The following is a 9,734-nucleotide window of genomic DNA, read 5'->3' on the forward strand; positions in this document are numbered from 1 at the left end:
ATGTTCTTTTAGAGTCCCTTTCTACCTCTGACAGTCCATGTTCTGTGTTCTGAGGCCCCTTCTCATTCTGACACTGTTCTAAAGTCCTTTCCAGTTCTGACCTTTTGAGTTCTGAGATACCTTCTGGCTTTCATGTTCTGTGTTCTAACATTCATTCCAGCACTGAGATTCTGAAGCTCCTTTCCAGGTCTAACATCTGGTATTGTTGTCATCATTAATGATAATAATAGCAAGAGCATGAACTTTTAATAGTCAGGCCCAGAATCTGTAGTTCTCTCAGGGTGGGTCTTCCTACCACTGATCTGGCCCACCACTACTCCCCACCTTAGTAGACTATCTCAGGAAGGTCCTACCTTCACCCACCTCAGAGGGGTGAGGATCCTTTCTGAATTCAGCCAGAGAGGCCTCCAGATGACATGTGCTGCCTGTTGCTTGGTCCTCCTGCTCTGGCAGGCTCTGCCAGAGCTGGCATTCCATTGCTATGACCTTCCAGAGTTGGTGTCACTAATCTCCATGTCACCAGAGCAGGACTTTTGTCAAGGAATGACAATTTCTATTTCTTACAGTGCTTGAAGCTATATGAAGCACATTCTTAGACATCCTCTGTGAGGCAGGTAGTGTTATCAAAATCAACAGAAACCCATTTTACATATGACTTATCAGCTAGGTAATACAGTGGGTGGATGGACCATCCAGCCTGGAGTCACATAGACTTGGGCTCAAATCCTACCTCCGATACTTACCAGCTGTGTGGCCTTGGGCAAATCATTTAGGCTTTATCTGCCTCAGTTTCCTCAGCTGTAAAATGGCAACAGTAATAACCTCTACTTCTTGGGGCTATTGTGAGGATCAAATGAAAAAAAATATTTATAAAGAGGTTCAGCACATGGTAGGTTTTATATAAATGCTGAGGATAGGAAAAGTGAATGCTTGGTCATGCAGCTAGTAAGTAATGGAGCCGGCCATTGTTTAAGGCCTCCTTACCCTTTCCACTGTCCCAGGATGGGCAGATCATCCTTTCAACCCTCCTGAAATTCCATGCCACGTGTTTCGGGTTTTTTTTTTTTGGTTTGTTCACACGTGGTCAGGTCCTGCTGATCCCTTTCCCTGGGGAGGGTCTGCTGGGAAGAATCAGCCTGTAAGGCTGGGGTCTCCAAAGGCCACCCCACAGGAAGGTGCAGGATATAAACGTGAATGCCCCAAAGCCATTGGCTAGGCCTGGCCACGGAGATGTGTACTCTGGTGACTCCTTGAATATGTAAGAGGAAAGAAAGAGAGGCTCATTGTCCTTTCTCCCACGATCCGGTCCCCCCCAAACATGTGTGCGCACACACACTGATTCAGAAATTATTTTATGAATTATTCACACCCTCGCCCTTGGAAGTGATAAAATATCTTCTTTGTCTTTCCTCCACAGGCAGCTCTCACAATGACTTCATGGAGGTGGGGGGTGGCAGTGGTGGGGGGGGTGAGGGGTTACTGACTAGGGTGTTTCCCTGTGCCCAGTGGCCAGCCGGGCCCCTTCTTCAGAGATGCATCCCTGGGGAGGGAGAGACAGTCATTAGGGAGGGCCCCAGCCTCACCTCCCCTGTGGGGGGTGGGAAGGGAGATTTATTCTGTCACCAGATTGGCCCCTGTTCTTTTCAAGAACTGGATTTTCTGATCTCCCAGTTTAGAAGGTCCCTGCATTGCCTGTGGTGAGCACAGATCCTAGCTGGGGGTAGAGGGGAGGGTTGTGTGTGTTGGGCTGGGTGAAGGAGGGGGGTCCTGGAAGGGCAGATGGCAAGTGGGGGGGTTGGGCTGTTGGGCAGCAGCTGCAAACGATCAATGCCTTTGGGGGGTATCTGTGTTTGTCTGAGTTGCTCTCCCCCCCTCAGATGAAAGAGATTCAAATGGTTATTGATTCCCACTGAGGGGAGAGGAGGAAAAAGGAGAGAAGAGGAGGGCACAGGGAGAAGGACCGTCAGCACTTAGTTCCCCTAGAAAGCAGAGACCAATGGATGCTTCTAGAACCTGGGCTTTTGCTAATACATCCCCTCTGAGTTTCAGACCTGACAGGTGCCCCTGGGGTACCAGTTACTTCAGAGAATGAATCAGGCAGGGAGGAGATGGATCTTGTGGGATCAGCGCAGGGACAGCAATGCAGAGATGGGCCTTAACTGTCAGAGCGGTTAGGCTTCTCTGAGTAAAATCTGGGAGGGTTATGGAGTGTTTTCTCATTCTGTAACTCATAGGATAATATCCCATTCCCCATAAAGCAAGGATTATTTTCCCCAAGGAAAATTGAGTCTACAGATGAGGACACGAAGCTGGGAACCAAGATGATTTGCCCAGGGTCATCAAGATAGGAATTGGTAAAGGCAGGATTATAGTCAAATCATCATGGGATATTTTTTGTTAGAAGTACCTCAGAGATCATCTGGTTATAGTATGTAAAGCCTTATGGAACTGTAGGCATCACCTAATCCACTCTACTGAGGCACAAGGCCTTGCTCAAGGTCTCACAGCAAGTGGCAAAACTAAGCCTCCAAGTCAGGTCCTCAGAGTACACGGCCTGGGGTTTGACTAGGTTACCTTTGGCTCCAAGGACTCTGACCTTCATACCTATGCTGCCTCTCAAATGGGAGGAAGGGAGGAAAGTCGAGCCTGGTTGGCTTCTATTGCTGCTGCTAACTCTGCTGCCATACTTTCTGGGATGGGGATAGCAACTGGAGATGTGGACAGTGTTAGACTTGGAGTCAGGAAGAACTAAGTTCAAATCCTGCCTCAGACTATTAGATGTGTGACCCTAGGCAAGTCATTTCTGTCTGCCTTTTCTCATCTCTAAAATGGGGGTAATAATAATACTTCCCAGGGTTGTTGTGATAATCATGTGAAAAGTGCTTGATCAATATAAGCTAATTGATATAAGGAACTCCTGGATGAGAAGATTCCTGCTTCCAATATAAGGCATGAAGCACCTAAATGGCAAGGCAGAGGGAGCTCCGAGTCAGGAAGACCTGAGTTCAGATCTTGCTTCAGACACTTACTAGCTGTGAGACCTCGGACAAGTCATTTAACCTGCTTGTCTCAGCTTCCTCAACTGTAAAATGGGGGATAATAATAATACCTTCCTTGTGAGGATCAAATGAGATCCTTATAAATCACTTAGCACAACCCCTGGCATGTAGTAGGTACTATGTAAATGCTACTTGTGATGAGGTCACTACCTTCTCTACAACTTAGAGAATTAGATTTAGCTATAGCTCTGAGAAGTTTGTGTCTTAGGTGAGACTTGAACTTGGGTCTCCTGTGCTCCAAAGTCAGCTTTCTATCTACTATTGGCATTCACTCTGAGCCAGGAGGGCCCAAAACATAGCCATTAAATTGTGGTCCAATTTATGAGCTCTAGAGTGAAATATGTTTAAGGTTTGGTCTTTGAGAGAACAAAAGAAAGAAAGAAAGAAAGAAAGAAAGAAAGAAAGAAAGAAAGAAAGAAAGAAAGAAAGAAAGAAAGAAAGAAAGAAAGAAAGAAAGAAAGAAAGAAAGAAAGAAAGGAAGGAAGGAAGGAAGGAAGGAAGGAAGGAAGGAAAGAAGGAAGGAAGAAAGAAAGAAAGAAAGAAAGAAAGAAAGAAAGAAAGAAAGAAAGAAAGAAAGAAAGAAAGAAAGAAAGGAAGGAAGGAGGAAGGAAGGAAGGAAGAAAGAAAGAAAGAGAAAGGAAGAAAGGAAGGAAGAAAGAAAGAAAGAAAGAAAGGAAGAAAGGAAGAAAGAAAGAAAGAAAGGAAGGAAGGAAGGAAGGAAGGAAGAAAGAAAGAAAGGAAGGAAGGAAGGAAGGAAGAAAGAAGAGAGAGAAAGAAAGAGAGAAAGGAAGAAAGAAAGGAAGAAAGAAAGAAAAAGAGATAAAGGAAGGATGGGAGGGAGGAAGAAAGAAAGGAAAGAAGGAAGGAAGGAAGAGAGAGAGAGAGTGAGAGAGAGGAAAGGAAAGGAAAGGAAAGGAAAGGAAAGGAAAGGAAAGGAAAGGAAAGGAAAGGAAAGAAAAGGAAGAAAGACAGGGTCTTCCTCTCTCAGTTTTTTTTTTTTTAATTAAAGGGCTCATCCCTTGACTCCCTTTGTAAAGAGGCCTATTCACTGAATGGGCATTGCCTCACTCAAAGTGAGAACCTGCAAAGGCCTTAGCCTTTTAGGATCAGGGTCTCCCATTGCATACTGAGCCATCTCCAGCCATCCTGATGAATATCTGGCCACTGGACCCAGAGGACTCTGGAGGAGAAAGTGAGGCTGGTGCCCTTGCCCAGCCCCCCCTCACTCTAATCCAAGTCAGTTACCAGTCATGTCATCATCTCCCTGATGCCCTGGTCCAACACAATGATCTATTGTCTATACCATACCGGATGCTGTGAGAAAGCAGACAGCCCCCACTTTATCCACAGTGCTCCCTCTTACTTTGGGCCTTTAACATTTTAATCCACAGGTAGAAAATGGGTCAGGATGTCGGAGGGCTTACCCCCTTTGAGTAAAAGAATGAAGAAGAGCCAGGAGCAGCCCTCCAGGACTAGAATCAGCAGGGCCTCTCATTTCTAGAGTGTGAAGGTCTACAAGGCGATTTTCAGATCTTTATCTCATCTGATCCTCACAACAACCCTGGGACTGAGGTGTTGTTGTTATGCCCATTTTACAGATGAAGAGACTGAGGGAGACAGAGGCTGAATGACTTTCCTAGGGTCACACAGCTCCTGAGGGTATGAAGCGGAATTTGAACTCAGGTCTTCCTGACTCCAGATTCAGTGCTCTATTCACAAGCGTTCCATCCACTCTCTACACCTAGAGAGGCAGAAAAGAGAAAGAAAAAGGTCATTTGAAGGATCTGTGCATAAAGGGAACTGCAAAAATAATTTCAGGGATACCTGAAAACACAAATGACTAAAAAATAATCACTCACATTTATATAGAACTTTGGGACTAATAATCATATTTAATATATCACTTTAAGGTTCACACACATGTCTCATTTCAGCCTTCCCAAAACCCCGTGAAACAGGTACTATTTTTATTCCCATTTTGCAGATGAGGAAACTGAAGCCCAAAGAGGTCAAGTGATTTGCCCAGAGTCACAAAACTAGGCAGCATTTGAACCCAGGCCTTCCTCACTCTGAGTCCAGCACTCTATGCACAACTTTTCCCCATCTCAAACAGAACATTTTACATTGATTCTTTCATCTGACCTTCACAAGCACCCCGTGAGTATTCTATAGTGAAATGATCACTGGACTTGTGTCTAGTGCTAATGCCAGACTTATCTCTAAGTTTCAGTTTGCTCATCTGGAGAATGGGGTTAATTGTATTCCCACTGCCCACCTCTCAGGGTTATTGTGAGGAAAGACCTTTGTATAAAGATCTCAGGCATAGCACTGACTAATTGTGTACCTTTGGTAATTCCCCTCTCTGGGCCTTAGTTTCCTCATCTGTAGAATGAGGAGATTAGACTCTAATTAGGCTCTAATGTCTTTTCCAGCTTTGACACTACAATCCTATAGAAATATGAGTTGCTGTCATCTCTATTTGACAGATGTCCAGAGGGAGCAAAGTTTGCTCAAGGTTACACTGCTCTTAAATGACAAAGGCAGGATTTGAACCTATGTCTCCAGTCCAACACTCTTTGCACAGTACACCAGCACAAGTGCCCTACTGCAGTCTGGCCTGAGAAATGACCATTTCCCTGCTAGTATGTGCCTGTAACTGTAGCCAGCTTTCAGTTGGAAGGAAAGGGTAAACAGACGTGGCCACCCCAACCCTGCTCTGTAGGAGTCTGTCTATGAAGCCAGTGGGCTACCTTCAGCCTGGGCTGGAAATCCGTCCTTAATGGGGGTCAGAACTCAACCAGGTCAGACTATAAAACTGATAATTGACATCAGGTCTGGGGCTAAATTCTCTCTTGGCTCCTTGGTCCTTTTGTGAAAGTCCAGCTGCCAGATGTGCATGAGGCAGCAGGAAGAACTGATCGATTAGCCATCAGTGGTGTGGTGGCCCCCACAGGCCCCAGATATTGATCAGTCTTGGTGAGGGGGTGCCCCTCTTGGCTTTTGTCTGGGAGAGCCAAAGGGAGGAGGGGAGAGGGAGGGATCCCAGAGCCCTGCAGAGGCTCTGGGACAAAGGGGCAGGGGCAGCTGGGTTTAATTCCTAGACTGAGGGAAATGGAGATAATCCTCTAATCCCCAACAAGGCTGCGGGGGGCCTGCCCTGCCACCCAGGTAACATTTGCACATAAATGCGGGAGTCCCCCTGCTGCTGACACCAAAGGTCATGGGAGATGTTTGGTTTAGGATTGGCTGAAGGCGGCTCTTTCTTTACAGTCTCTGTGCTTCATTGGCTGAAAGTCTTCCTCCTCTGATGCTATTGAAAGAAGGAAGATTTTTTTTCCAAGGGTCCCCCTGCCCCCTTTAAGGAATAAGAGAATTCATAGAAAAGAGATAAAAAAAACCCTCAGCAACAACCTCACAGGATCACAGAAATCAGAAGACATCAGAGCTGGAAGGATTTAGAACAGAGACCACAGAGTGTCAGAGCTGGGAGGGACCTTAGAACACACTATGAGAGAACAAAGAATACACATCGTCAGCTGAGCAGCTCTTAGAACTCACACCATCAGAGCCAGAAGGGACCTTAGAACATAGAATGGCAGGGTTGGAAGGGACCTCAGAACACAGACTGTCAGAGCTGAGAGGAGCTTTAGAACATAGAATGTTTTTTTTTTCTATTCCATAAAGTCTTCCCCTGTCTCACCCTCCCCAAGATGAAAGTGATTTCTCACAACTCAAATAACTCCCCCACCCCACCCCCCAGGGTTTCTCCTTTGCACTTATCACATTCTCTCTTGTGTCATAGCTGTGTGTGTACATGTCCCTTTCCCCTCATCCCCTCTCCATTAAATTGTCAGGTGAAGTTGACAAGAATTTATCAAACACTTACTATATGCCAGGCACGGTGCTAAGCACTGGGAATGAGGAGTAAGGCAAAAATAGTCCCTACCCTCATGGAGGTCACATTCTCCTGGGGGAGCCAACATGCAAACCACTATCTATCTATCTATCTATCTATCTATCTATCTATCTATCTATCTATCTATCTATCTATCTATCTATCTATCTACCCATCTATCTTCTTATTTATTTATTCATTTATTTGTTCATTCATCTATTCATCTATTTATTTATTTGTTCATTCATTCATTTATTGGAGGGGGAAAGGCAAGGCACTTGGGGTTAAGTGACTTACCCAAGGTCACACAGCTAGTTAAATGTCAAGTGTCTGAGGTTGGATTTGAACTCAGGTCCTCCTGACTCCAGGGCCTGTGCTCTATTCACAAATCACTATTAATAAACAAGATTTCTACAGGATAATCTCAGAGAGAGAGGGCCCCAGCTTAAAGGAACTGGGAAAGGCATCTTGCAGAAGATGAAATTTAACCCAAGTCTTGAAGGAATCTAGGCAAGCCAGGAGGTGGAAGTGAGGAGGAAGAGCATTTCAGGTTTGGGAGACATTGCGTGTCTTGTGTGAGGAACTGAAAGGAAGTTGATAGAGAAGGTTGGTCATATAGCATGTGGAGAGGGGTCAAGTGTAAGAAGACTGGTAGGAAGGGGCCAATTTGGGAAGGGTTTTCAAAGCTAAACATAGGATTTTATACATAATCCTGGAGGTAGTAGGAAGCCATTGTAATTTATTGAGAAGGGAAAGACATGGCCAGACCCCAGGATTTTAGAAGAAACATATTGGCCACTAAGTGGAAGATCTATTAGTATGGAGAGAGTAGAGGCAAGGAGACAAGTGGAAGGCTATTGCAATGATCCCATCATGAGGTGATGAGGGATTGTACCAGGGGGATGGCAGTGACTGACGAGGGACAAGGAATATACAAAAGACATTACAAAGATGGCAATGATAATTGATAACAGATTTGATGTGGAAGGTGAGTGAGACTGAGGAGTCTAGGACAATGCCAAGGTTTCAGACCAGGGTGACCGTGGGGATGGTCAGTAATAAGAAAGTTAGGAAGAGGTTTGGGCTAAATATAATTAATTCAGTTTTAAATATAATGACTTTAAGATATCTAAGGCATATCCAGCCCAAGATATCTAATAAGATGTTGGTGATGTGAGACTAGAGGTCAAGAGAGAGATTAGGACTGGATAAATAAGTCACAGAATCATCTACATTCTCCCCTGGATGCCTGGAAGGGTGGTGGTGATGGAAGAGGGTCGTTTAAAAGTGGAGTGGATTTTTGGGGAAAGATAATTTATTCTTTCTTGGATATCCAATCCAAGATGTCCAATTGGCAGCTGGAGATGTGAAATTAGAGGTTGAAAGAAGTAATTGTAAGCTCCTTGAGAACAAGGCTTAATCCATACTAATCTTAGCATATTCTACTTTCTAGCCCAGGATTTATACATAAGAGGTACTTAAAGAGTGGTTGTTGAATGAATATTATTGGAGAAGACACTGTGTCAGCATTAGAAAGGACTGTCATAGGACAGAGTATTTATATCTAAGGGACCCTAGGGCTTATTTAGGCCTCTGATTCATAGGCTTTCTAGTGCTGCATGAAACTCTTATTGATTCTATGATTCGTCCCTTCCCAAAGTCCAGAACCATTTCTCTCTAGTTATAATATGAAAGTGAATGATATTTCATCTTGTCCTTGACATCTAGGAGACAGAAATACCCAGGGAGACAAAATCTGGACTTGGAATTGGAGAATTGTGCTTCAGACCTGAGATTGGAGCATTCCCTGCTGGGCATGAAGATTCTGAGAGGCATCACAGTATAGTCAAAAGAGGATGGGAAGATCTGAGTTTGAATCTCTGCTCCACCATTTGTTAGCTGTATGCCCTTACAGAAGTCACTTTCCTTTTTCATGGTCTCAGTTTCCTCACCTCTAAAATGGGAGGAGGGGTTAAAATAATAGAAACTACATGATATTAAACTATAATGAGCACTATTGACCCCCAAAGAAATGATACAAGAAGGTATCTCCACCACTTCTTTGCAGAGGGACTATGGGTATGCAATGATGCATATAAAGTCAGACATGATTGACCCTGTTTACACTTTATTTCCCTATCTCTGCTTTCATCAGGAATCCAGAAACACTGACTTTACTGCACTCCAGCTCCCAATTCTGCTTCGTTCCCCTCTGGAATGCTCTTTCCTGACTTCCCTGCCTTCTTCCAAGACTCAGCTCAAATCCTACCTTCTGTAAGAGGCCTTTCCTGGTCTCCCTTCATGCTAGTGCCTTCCCTCTGGGATTGCCTTCCATCTACCCTGTATATTTTGTTTACAAACAGTCGTATGAGTGTTGTTCTCACTCTGCTCTCAGAACAATGTAAGCCCCATGATGGCAGGAGAAAATATATGCTTTTTTGGTATCCTCAGTGTTTAGCACAATGCCTGGTACACAGTAGGTGCTTAATAAATTCTTGATGAGTGTTTTGTTGAACTGTTATTATTTTCTTCCACTTTTTTATTTTTTGTTATAATATAAGGGATGTCTTTATGGAAGGGGGAAGGGCATATTGCAAAATGTAGGTGATATTCTAAAAAAAAGGTTTTAATACAAGTTTAAAAATAAAATCAATTGGTTAGATTCCATGATCTCTGAGGGCCTTACAGTTCTACAGCTTTGAATTTCTATGATTCTACATTTTCACAGGCAGACTGGAGAATCCTGGCCAACTTGGGTCCCCCTAAAACAACCTAGTCCT

The 9,734-nt window shown here is 44.2% G+C and overlaps 1 long non-coding RNA gene across 1 annotated transcript; it reads left to right on the top strand.

The window, feature by feature from the left end:
• Positions 1-1,510: 1,510 nt before the first annotated feature.
• LOC138146373 (uncharacterized) lies at positions 1,511-9,473 on the top strand. Its single transcript, XR_011164465.1, has 2 exons — positions 1,511-1,697; positions 8,683-9,473. It is a non-coding gene; the product is annotated as an uncharacterized lncRNA (long non-coding RNA).
• The last annotated feature ends 261 nt before the right edge of the window (positions 9,474-9,734 follow it).

The sequence above is a fragment of the Petaurus breviceps genome, unplaced genomic scaffold (genome assembly GCF_028583685.1).
Source record: "Petaurus breviceps papuanus isolate PSGF00001 unplaced genomic scaffold, PetGlider_PUasm1.0 90760, whole genome shotgun sequence".
NCBI lineage: Eukaryota > Metazoa > Chordata > Mammalia > Diprotodontia > Petauridae > Petaurus > Petaurus breviceps.